This window comes from Pteropus medius, unplaced genomic scaffold (assembly GCF_902729225.1).
Source record: "Pteropus medius unplaced genomic scaffold, Ma_sr-lr_union100, whole genome shotgun sequence".
NCBI lineage: Eukaryota > Metazoa > Chordata > Mammalia > Chiroptera > Pteropodidae > Pteropus > Pteropus medius.
In genome coordinates this window covers 11,428,304-11,439,179 of record NW_024340849.1, presented here as the reverse complement: position 1 = coordinate 11,439,179, position 10,876 = coordinate 11,428,304, and the positions used below count along the sequence as shown (strand labels likewise).

Below are 10,876 nucleotides of genomic sequence, written 5' to 3'. Positions count from 1 at the left end.
TGGAAAAATAATTGTTACCGTCACTAAAATAATCCTCAATCATTGCTCTATTTACTCTTAAAAATAATGTTAAATATTTGAGTCTTATTATAACCAAATTATTAATTATTTTCTGGAGTTTAGCAATAGACATCCTACACAATTATTTACATTTACATTTTAAATAATTTGGATGTTTTTAAACCACATTTCTATGGAAAAGTCAGTACTGAAGAAAACTAGAACACCAATAACTGGCAATAAAAAAGGAGCTATTTCAAGGAAACAAGAAGATATTATCTCCAAATTACCTACCCTAAAGCAGAATTAAGACAATAAAAGACCAAGCAACCAGAAAATCCTTAAAATTATCCCTCTTATAAAAGCTCAAGTATGTTTGTTCACATAAACATACATTAAGCAAGGGTATTTCACTCTATTGAGTGAGAAGTACATCCAGATTCAATGGTCAAATCTCAGCCCACCAACTCCTGACATCAGGGCAGGGTTGCATGGTCTAGTCTGACTTCGATTGCTGCCATGGGGAAATTTCAACCAGGACAAAGCCTGACTCTCAAGGTCGGCTCATTAAAGTACAACATAAAACTTTACTGTTCCTTCTGGAAACATGGCTAAGTCAACCAGATAATAAAAGACAGATTTATAAGCCTGGTGCCTGTTGGCACCTCAGTAATTTAGGGTTCAGTAGCTTGGATTGGCTCCGGGATGCTTTACTGGTCTGAGGTATCCTTAGTGGACGAATCAAAAATAATGAAGGGGCAGGCAGGAAGGCTGGCATCCTGCGCCCCTTGACCACCTGGGCTGTGTCAGCTGTCAGATCTGGTTACAGGGCTTCCATTTCACCGGACTGCGTTTCTAAGTCCTCCTTGTTCCCTAGGCCCTTTGCAGAATCCATAGAACTTTCTAGATTGAGTGAAAATACCAATCGATGCATAAGTGGACACTGCTACCTGCTTCCTTTCCAATTAAAGCCAAACTGGAATATTTGGTTCGGTGCTTACAAACTGGAAGAAATTCAGGAAACCATGCCCTTTAAAAATCTTCGCTCCCACCCTTCCTTCCCTCCTTCCTTCCTTCCTTCCTTTCCTTCCTTCCTTCCTTCTCTTCCTTCTTCCTTTTCCCTTTCCTCCTTCCTTCCTCCTTCCTTCCTCCTTCCTCCTTCCCCTTTCTTCCACTCTTCCTCCTTCCTCATCCTTCCCTCCTTCCCTCTTCCTTCCTTCATTCCTTCCGTCCTTCCTTCCTCACTGGGGCACCAGGCCTGCCTCTAAAACCTCATTCGTGCCCCAGGTCCAGAGTCGAGTTTCTGTCTATCTCCAAGATGCGGTCACTTCTTTCTCTCCAGCCCTTGCCGGTCTCCATTCCCAGAATGGAATTTCTGTTCCCGACACCTGAGTGGTGGTCCCACCACCTGCACATACTCCAGGTGCTGCCCACCTACTCTCCTGGCCTCCCGCGCACTGACCATTCCTCGTCGCCGCGCTCTGCTGAGCTCCACAGGTGCCCCAGTGCTGGACTGGAGGTGTGCGGACCACCCTCTGCCATCTCTTGTGCTGACATTTGGCCTGAGTGGTCATTACAAGCAACGAGCGAACGCTCTGTGATATTGGCGCTGAGATTTGCTCAACATTCTATGCCCAGGGCGTGAGCGTGAGCCTGGCCCAAAACAGATGCACTAAGTCTTGGTTCAAGGACAGGTGGACACTATAATTATTGTGTCCTCCCCGGGGCCCGCTGCGAGGTCTTTCATGCAGGAGCTCCCGCAGGGGCCACTGTTCTGTTTAAGTAACACATGTGGTCATGCTTCTAGGTACCAACGATTACAGCACTCAGTTGGCAGGAATCAACACGCAGTGAGCTGATGGGCGATCATTCATTTTACAAATATTTACTGAGTGTTGTTTTACTGTGCGTCAGTTTTGCTAGATGCGACCTATGTAAAAGTGGAATTTCATGGCCTCCGATGGAGGAATTGACTGTGCTTTTCGAATCTCAATGTTTGAATCACTCAGGGATCTTGTTAAAATCAGATTCTGTTCTGTGGGTCTGGGGTGGGGCCCCAAATTCTGCATTTCAACCCCCCCCATACACACACACACACACAAATACACATAGACACTGAAGCTACTGGAGTAGAAGGGGTTACAGTGGTCCTCAAAGTGTGAGCTCAGAAGTGGTGGCCTTGGGGACCATCTGGGAGCATGTTAGAAATGCAGATTCTCAGGCCTGATCTCAAAACTACTGAGCTAAAACTTTGGATGCAGGGTCCAGTGAGCAAGCCACCCAGGAGAGTCTGATGCATGTAGAATTTGGGGACCCCTGGTCTGGAGCAGGGGTTCTCCACCCTGGCTGCACATTAGCATTACCTGGGGGAGCTTTTAAAAAACATAGGGCCCCAACCTAAACCAATGGAATCTGAATCTCTGTGGGTGGGGCCCAGCATCAGGAATTGCTTCTTTTAAACTCCTCGGATGAGATTAAAGAACAGCCAGATTGAGAACTATGAGCTAGGAAAGCTGCCGCATCAGCAGACAAATGGAACCAACTGTCAAAAGTACTATTCCCATCCAGAAACGGTCTGCCAGGGGGGCTTCTCAGAGGAGGGGACACATGTGAGCCACCTTTTGAATTAAGCAAAGAGTTTGCCAGGGATACAAACTGGGACAAAACATTCAGGCAGAGGGCTATACAGAAGCAGAGGCGGGAGGCAGCTGGACAGGCCAAGGCTTTTCTAGACCCTGGTTGGTAGGACAAGAGAACAGGAAGAAGAGTTGGATGGAAGGGAAGATGGGGTGGGGGCTGGCACCGGAGAGGTGGGCGGGGGACAGACTGTTCTCCTCTGTGACTGAAGGCACAGGGTACATTTAACCGGGAGCATGAATGACCAAGTGGAGAGACGATAACTACCTTCAGAATCTGAACACTGTCCCTCATCGATTGTGGCCTAGATGATAGCAATGAGCCTTCTCACTGGTCCCTCCTCTGATCTTCCAAAACATCTTCCACAATGCTGCCCATGACGTGTTGTGGCCCAGTTCCTCCCAGATTGAAAGCTTTCACGCTCCCCAGAGAGATTCAAGGTCCTTCCAAGTTGGAGTCCTGTGTTCCTCTCCCGCCTCCCTTTGCATTCTTCGGCCCAGTGGGTCTACACAATCAGTGACTTGCAATTCCCCAGGCATTCACATGCCCTCTCTCATATCCACAGCTGGCTCACTCCTCCCCAGTCGTGGTTGGCTAGTGTTATGGGTTTAACTGTGTCCCTTCGAAAAGGATTTATTAAAGCCCCTAGTACCTTAGAACGTGACCTTATTAGAAAATGGAGGTCTTTTCAGAGGCGACCAAGTTAAAATGAGGTCATTAGAGCTCTAACCCAAAATGACTTATAAAAAGGGGATATTTGGACACAGACAGCCATGCACAGAGAGAAAACACCACGTGAAGATGAAGGAGGAGGTTGGAGCGATGCTTTCACCGGACGAGGAGCTCCAAAGGCTGCAGGCAGACCACCGGAAGCTCAGGGAGAGGCGAGGAGCAGACTGTCCTCACCATCCTCGGAAGGGAAGGCCGACGTCTTGATCTTGGACTTCCAGCCTCCAGACCTGTGAGACAGTAAGTTTCTTTTTGTCACTCGGTTGCGGTGCTTTGTCACCGCGGCCCTGGCAAACTGACACAGCAACCCTGCATTTTGTTCTCAAAGCACTCTGTCGTTATACCTATGTCCCTGGGGCCGTTTCCAACTACTTCCCAGCCCCTCCTTGAGAAAGGGCTCTATCTTTCATTGTTACATCCCCAGTATCTAACTTATGATGCTCGGTAGGCTGCTAAAAATTACGGGAGGGAGAAGCTGCTGTTCTGAAGAAGAGCGAGCAGCAGGATTATTCCGTGCTACTTCCAAAAGTGCCATTGGAACGAGAGCTGATGCTGCACTGCAGCGAATGAAATTCTGGAGAGGAAAACACCACCGACTTCTCTCTTCAATCAAACGGTTGAGATCTGTCGACGATGTTCGCATAACGTGCATTTTTCATACAAAAAGGAGAGCAAGTTTGTTGTTTCGTTGCTGAACTTGCGGGTGGTAGGGTCCCAGGTGGAGTTTATTTCTTGGTTATATTTTCTCTTAAGTGAGAATTCTTACTTTTCTAATTAGAAAAAAAAAGTAACAGAATAAATTAAGGAAGTTTTGCTAAAATGAGGACCTTCGCCATCCTGGCTCCCTTCGATCTCCCCTCCCCCATGGCGCACCCCGGTTCAAAGCCAGGCTCCAGTCAGAAGTCAAGGCTCCCTCCTTAGGACACGGCTGGCACCTGGTTTCAGTGCGAAGAAGTGGTCAGTCACCTTCACTGCTCTATGTCTTCCTCGCCAGCCACTCCTTCCACTAACTCGGTGGCAGCACCCAGTTCTGGCCCTGTGCATCTCTCATAGCACCTTCCTCCAGGTGGCCACCCATGAAATGAGTGGGATCAAACCCAGAATAAAAATTATTTAGAAAACAAACAAACCAAGAGTACACCCTAGCCTCCCTTGATCGTGGTCTCTGCAAGGCAAAGGCTGATCTTTTTTTCTACTTTGAAATTTCCCTTCTACCCCTAGTCAAAATTTCCACCATCCAACTCCAGATGGTAGAAATTCCCTTATGGATAAGAGCCAGGTAAACTACGTCAGAGGACACTAACCGAGCTCAGAGCTGCATGATCGGGTCTGGAGACCGTGGAAGGTGCCATGGGCACTGTGGTTCCAGGTTCCTTTAAAGGCAGTGTTTGGGTGAGTGAGGCAGCTAAGATTTCCCAGCAAAAAATCCCAGTATTTAATAATCGCTGCCCAGCACAACCATCTTTAAAAATAGTTGATACGTCACATGCAACCACTGGGGGAAGCTGGTGAGAGGTCCAGGAAAGCTCTCTGTACTATCTTTGTAACTTCCTATGAATCTATAATTATTTCAAAAGAAAAAGTTAAAAAAAGAAAGAAAATACGGGGCTAGCTATAGTTTGCCAAATCCTGATATAGGTCATTAGTTTGGATTCTGTCCTTCAAATAGGAGAGACGCAAATGTGTCTGCAAGAATTAAGCATTGGGGAAGGGGAGGTGGTCTAGTATATCCATTTCTCTCTATCTTTTGATAGATTTTTTTTGCTGCCTCTTACCACACTTATCTCTGCCAGCTGCTTACCACCCTGTGGGAGAGAGCGATATGATATTCTATGAAACTGCTGAGGACGCAGCCCTACTATAGAAATAAAGAAGCCAACCCTTCCAAAGCACAAGAGAAGAAAACCCAACAGTTTCCCCTTACTTTCTTTTTATATTTTTCTGTATTCATGTTTTTTTTTTTCCAGGCGCCTCTGTTCCTCAAGTTTACACTATTAAAAAAATTAAAAATAAAGAAAAGCGACAAATGAACAGGACAAACAAACAGAGACTGGTGGACATGGACAATAGACTAGTAGTTATCAGAGGGGAGGGGAGAGAGGGGGAGGTAAATGGGGGAAAAGGAAACAAATATGTGGTGACAGAAAAATACCTAACTATGGGAGGTCAACGCACAAGGTAAATATATATATATATATATGCCTTACTGTTAAAACGTACACCCGAAACAACGGATTTTGTTAACCAATGTCACCATAAAAAAATAAATTAATTAATTTTAAAAAAAGAAAAAGAAAAGAAAGAAAAGCAATAGCTGATTCTGGAGACTGAACACGCTGGGATATTGGGTGTCTGGTTAAATGACTTGTATGTGAGCCCCACATTATGCATTGAATTGTGTTCCCCAGATTTACTTGTTGAAGTCCTAACCTCTCATACCTTCTTAGCATGTGATCTTATTTGAAAATAAGGTCTTTCCAGATGCTGGAGTCGAACGAGGTCATTATGGTGGGCCTTACTGCAATATGTCTGGTGTCCTTATAAAAGGGGGTAATTTGGACACAAAGACAGATGTGCACAGAGAGAGGATGCCATGTGAAGAAGAAAGCAGACATTGGGGTGATGTTTCAAGAATTTGAGAACGCTGAAGATTACCAGCAAACCACCAGAAGCCAGGAGAGAGGCGTGGAATGGATTCTCTCCCTCAAAGCCCTCGGAAGAGACCCGGTGACTCCTTGATCTTGGGCTTCTAGCCTCAGACCTGTGAGACAATACGTTGCTGTTATTTTAAGGCCCCCACTTGGAGGCACTTCAACATGGCAGCCCTAGCACACTAATGCAGCCCGGCCCCAACTGTGAGCCTGTGGCAAATTCCCTTCCTTTATCAGATGTCACTATCATTATCTATCCCATCTGCAGCCTGAGATAGCTGTGAAAAGTAAAAATAAATATTGATTAAGAATGTCATTTGAGGCACTGAGATAATGAATAGGAAAGTATTTTAATAAGTATAAAATCACGGAACATGAGATATTAGGATATTTTTTACCTCAGCTGGGCCATAACAAAGAACTGGATGGAAAGAAGTAGATGAGTTAAGAGTTAGGGGCAAGTTCTAGCCTATTCTTTATGGGGCAAGAAATTTCAGAGCTCTCTCTGTAACAAAAATACTCAGGAGTTACCGAGTGCATACTGTGTACTAAGTGCTTTATGTCATTATCTCATTTAATATGTACAGCTACCCGAGGAGGTAGGTATTACCATTATTCCAACTTTTGAGACAAAGGAAATCAGGATTAAGTGACCTGTCTCACGTTGCAGGGCTATGCCATGGTTGAGCCATAATTTGAACTCTGGCCTCTGAGGCCAACCTGTTAACCACTGTAGCACCCCACTGACTGAGAGTGGAGTGAAGGCCCTTGTCACCGTCTCCCTTCATTCCTCAGTTGCTGTATGTCTAACAGTCTTTTTTTTTTTTTTTTGTGAGGCAACCCTTGGTTGACCTCACAGATTACAAGGACCTTGTCAGCTTAAGATTCCTTAGGGTTTTTTTTTGTTATTTACGCCTACAGCACCTGGTCTTCCTAGGTGGTCTCCCATCCAAGTACTAACCAGTCTCGACCCTGCTTAGCTTCCGAGATCAGACAGGATCGGGCTCGTTCAGGGTGGCACGGCCATAGACATGTCTAACAGTCTTGCATCTCCAGCAGCTGAGCAGCTGCAGGTTAGAAGAAACAGGCAACGGTACCTAGTAGATTAAAACAGAGTTTTTAAAGGAATCTGTGCACATTAGTATCAGTTCCAATAACTCACCCAGTCTCTGTGACTTCACGGAGGGAGGTGAGTAAACCCTTCTTCCTAGGAGAGGCTTTTCCGGGTTAAACGCCTTAAAATCTATACTTTGGTGCAAGCTTGATTCTATACTTTGGTATAAAAATGAAAGACAAATCATTCTAGGGACAGATCGATGCCCCGAGGGAGGAGCAAGGCCAGTGCAGGGGCTGACCAACCCTCCCATCTCCGGTAGACTTCAGGAGGAAGTGGAAACTGAGACAGAAGGAGAAGAGGAAATGGCGGTCTGAAACCATTTCCATAGGCATTTTTCCTGTCTCAGAAGGCCTGACTCTGAGTCTCAGTGAGGAAATACGTGTTGGATTTTTTTTCTCATGTAACGTCGATACTTGATTGTGCTGACTGCTTTCTACAGCTCTCAGGCAAGAGGCAGGCAGGGTGGGTGGCTAGCCCCCCAGGTGTCACTCACCCCTTCAACATGGTGCCAAGGCTCTGATGTGGTACCTGTGCAGCTGCCCATGCTACGGGAAGACAGCCTTTGCTCTCACCCCGCAGGGCTGTGCAGTGACTTTAAAGACGCGGAGCCCCCCCTACAATCACATCTCACTTTATCTACCCGGCAAACATTGCCTATCTTCTCGGTCCCAGGCACGGCACTAGGCACCGGGTCTCTAAAGACGTGGACGTAGGTCCCTCCTACTGGCAGTTTAAGGCTCTCGCAGGGGCTTACATAGCTCCTGCTTACTAGGCTATAAATCGAGGTAGAAAAAGATGAGACTGTTCTACATAGATAAAGCTGTTTGGTTGGTAAACAACACTTAGAGGTCTGGTTCACACAGAGCCAAGATCCTAAAGAGCCAGTAATTAGTGACACGGAGACAGGGGGACTGGGCCTGGTTATCTCTGGGGTCCCGACAGGCGTCTGGAGTAAGTGGTAAAGAAGACCTGGGAGTTGCCCTGGAGCCGGGGCCACACTCGCCCCAGCTGGGCCCGTGTACCGTGTAATTAGTGTCAGGACCAGGCCCCTCCGGCTCTAACCGCGGTGGTTGTGGAGATCGTGTTTATGTCTCCCCAGCTGGTGGACCATCATCCTGCTCCCTCCAAGAAGACCGGCAAAAGGATGCACAATCCAGTGAAGCATCCCATTCCCAGCACCAAAAGGGAAGGGGCCAACATTTGGCACTGTCCTTTAAACGTTTCAGACCTCCTTGAGGAGAGGGGGAGACAGCCCAGACAGTCTGCTTCTGTCCACAATCCTTGCATAGATGCTCACTGTGGAGTGCTACCCAGCTGGAGTCTTCCCGCACATTCCAAAGACGGCCCACCTGTGAAGATCCTTAACACGAGCTATCACCATAACAATGAACCAAGCGCCCTATTCACCATCGCTTGTATGGGAAGGGTTTTTTCCCATGGGGCTGATGCTCTGGTAAACAAAGTTTGCATCACTGCTAGGATTACTCTCACCTTGCTTTTCAAAACCAGCTCAGGAAAGATGTATGTATCCTACCACGACTTGTGACACATCTGATAAAAGGACCAAGGCCAGCCTTAAAAATACGTATGTCAGTGGGTGGAAGAAATTCCAAACTGAAATGCTTAATTTCTAAGAAGTGATTTCTAGGGAAAACGCTCAACATAAATATCATGCAAATGAGATAAGGCAGATAAAAACCTTGGTCATATGTTATTTATAAAGTGGTTATGAGGCTACATGGTTGCTGATGAATAAGAGGAACTTGAGAAACTATTAGTAAACACTGTTATGACCTATGACGCTGTTAGAAAAGGAAATGGAAGTCTGGAGCAGATGTTCAGGCTGAAAAACAAAAACAAACATCACTGAGATTCTTAGATTATAGAAAATGGCCGGCAATAGTTAAATGACACAAAACTTCACTGATTGAAAGCTGAAAGGGATGGAGGGGGGTTGCCGACCCAGGGGAGTCCAAGGTTAACACGCGTCGACTCTCCCAATTGTACTGCGAGTTTTGACCCTCAGCAACACAGACCTCTGGACTCCCTACTGGAATCCCAAATTCTTATCCTAGCAGCCCAACTGTCCCCCGTCACTGAGTGATCCAGAGTCGGGCAAGTGTCACTAAACGTGGCTGGTGTTTTTCCGGCGTGCACAGTCTTAGCTCTCCCTGAGTTTACGTTCCTATCCTCTGAGTGGTTTATGACTCAAGCTATACAATAATGTTTTTCTATCATAACCATAATGTAAAGAAACTAAGATGCCTCTCACCTATGTTACTTTAAGTAAATGTAGAGCTTTTCAGTGTTTCTAGAAGCTGATACCATGTCGACGCCATCCAGCAAGACTATATACTTTCCAGCCAGACCACCCCCGCCTGTTGCTTCTCCTTCCCTCCCACCCCTCAGCGCTTATCTTTCGTTCCCTGGACTGAACTTCATCTTTAGATAAGACTGTTCACAATGCAGTGCCACAGGAAAAAAATGGCAGGTGAAATAGGGACAGTAAGGGAAAGACAAAGATATGTGCTCCCCCCATAAGTGCACAGAGACTCGACCTCACCTTCCTGATGAGATCACCTTTCCCTTTAAAGGCAGCGATCACGAGTCTTCTCAGGAAAATAGCAGGTGGCAGAGAGTGTTTTGTTTACTCAATTCTGTTTAGCATTTATTACATAGACTATTAGTAGTAGTTCTGAGGTTTAGGAATGAGGGAAAGTCCTCAGCTATGACCATTGCACTCCAGTTCACTTGCTGGTGCTGGTGCTGGGTGTCGTGGGGGTTGGCTTTGATTGAAAGTAGAGATGCACCCAAACTCACGATGGTTGAGTGGACATGAGTTCATTTCCAGGCAGAGTTTTCCAGTCATTTTACTATAATGATCAGGAAACGCGAAATAAAAATGTTATTAGCAGGTTCATGACAAACAAAAGTGCAGCAAACAATGACAAAGGTCGAACAAGGAGACTTTATCTGGTAGGAATGCATTGAGACTATGTACTTGCAGCAAGTGTAAAAAGGAGCTATTTCCTGGTATGGCTGCCTGACACAAAGATAACATGCAGATATCAATGGAAATTTGTACAGTGGGATGTAAAACATCATGTTCTTATTACTTAACTGCTACATTTTAATGAAACATAGAAATATATACAAATGGTAATGTCACACACAGCTAGGTGTAGCTGTGAGGGGGCCTGGGTTCCAAATTTAGAACTTTGAAAGAGGCAGATGCAAAGTCCCAGGTTTTGACTTTGAGCACTATAGTCAAGCTTTATCATAAAATAATTTGTTTTCTATGTTGGTTGCTATGGTGAGTGAAACATACTGGTTTATGATTGCCAGGGGTAGGGGAAGAGGTTTGTAATTTGGAGCCCAGACCTCTATGTCTCTATAGAGCTCTGGCTTAAGGGAAAAGGCACGTTTCTGTTATACCGCATAGTATTTTATGTATTTCATTCTCTGTCCTCACCCATGCACCACATGTATAAATCAAAGCAGAGACAAATGCATAATTTGTCCATGTGTTCTCTAAGAAACATTTTATAGAGTATTACAGGCACAGTGAGCCCCTAAAACTTCTGAAAGTCCTCTCTTCTAGCCACTCCTCTCTTCCCTCAGTTTCCCTTATGGCCCTCTGTGGCAGGTGTGAGCCCAGACTCACACACCTGAGGCCATCATCAATAGATGAGTGGCCTGAGAACGGGTCATGCTTTGCAGCAGCTCCTTGCGGGGGAGGGGT

General features: G+C 45.8%; 1 pseudogene; it reads right to left on the bottom strand.

Moving 5' to 3' along the window:
* Positions 1–6,929: 6,929 nt before the first annotated feature.
* Positions 6,930–7,048, bottom strand: LOC120589854 (uncharacterized; annotated as a pseudogene).
* Positions 7,049–10,876: the final 3,828 nt, after the last annotated feature.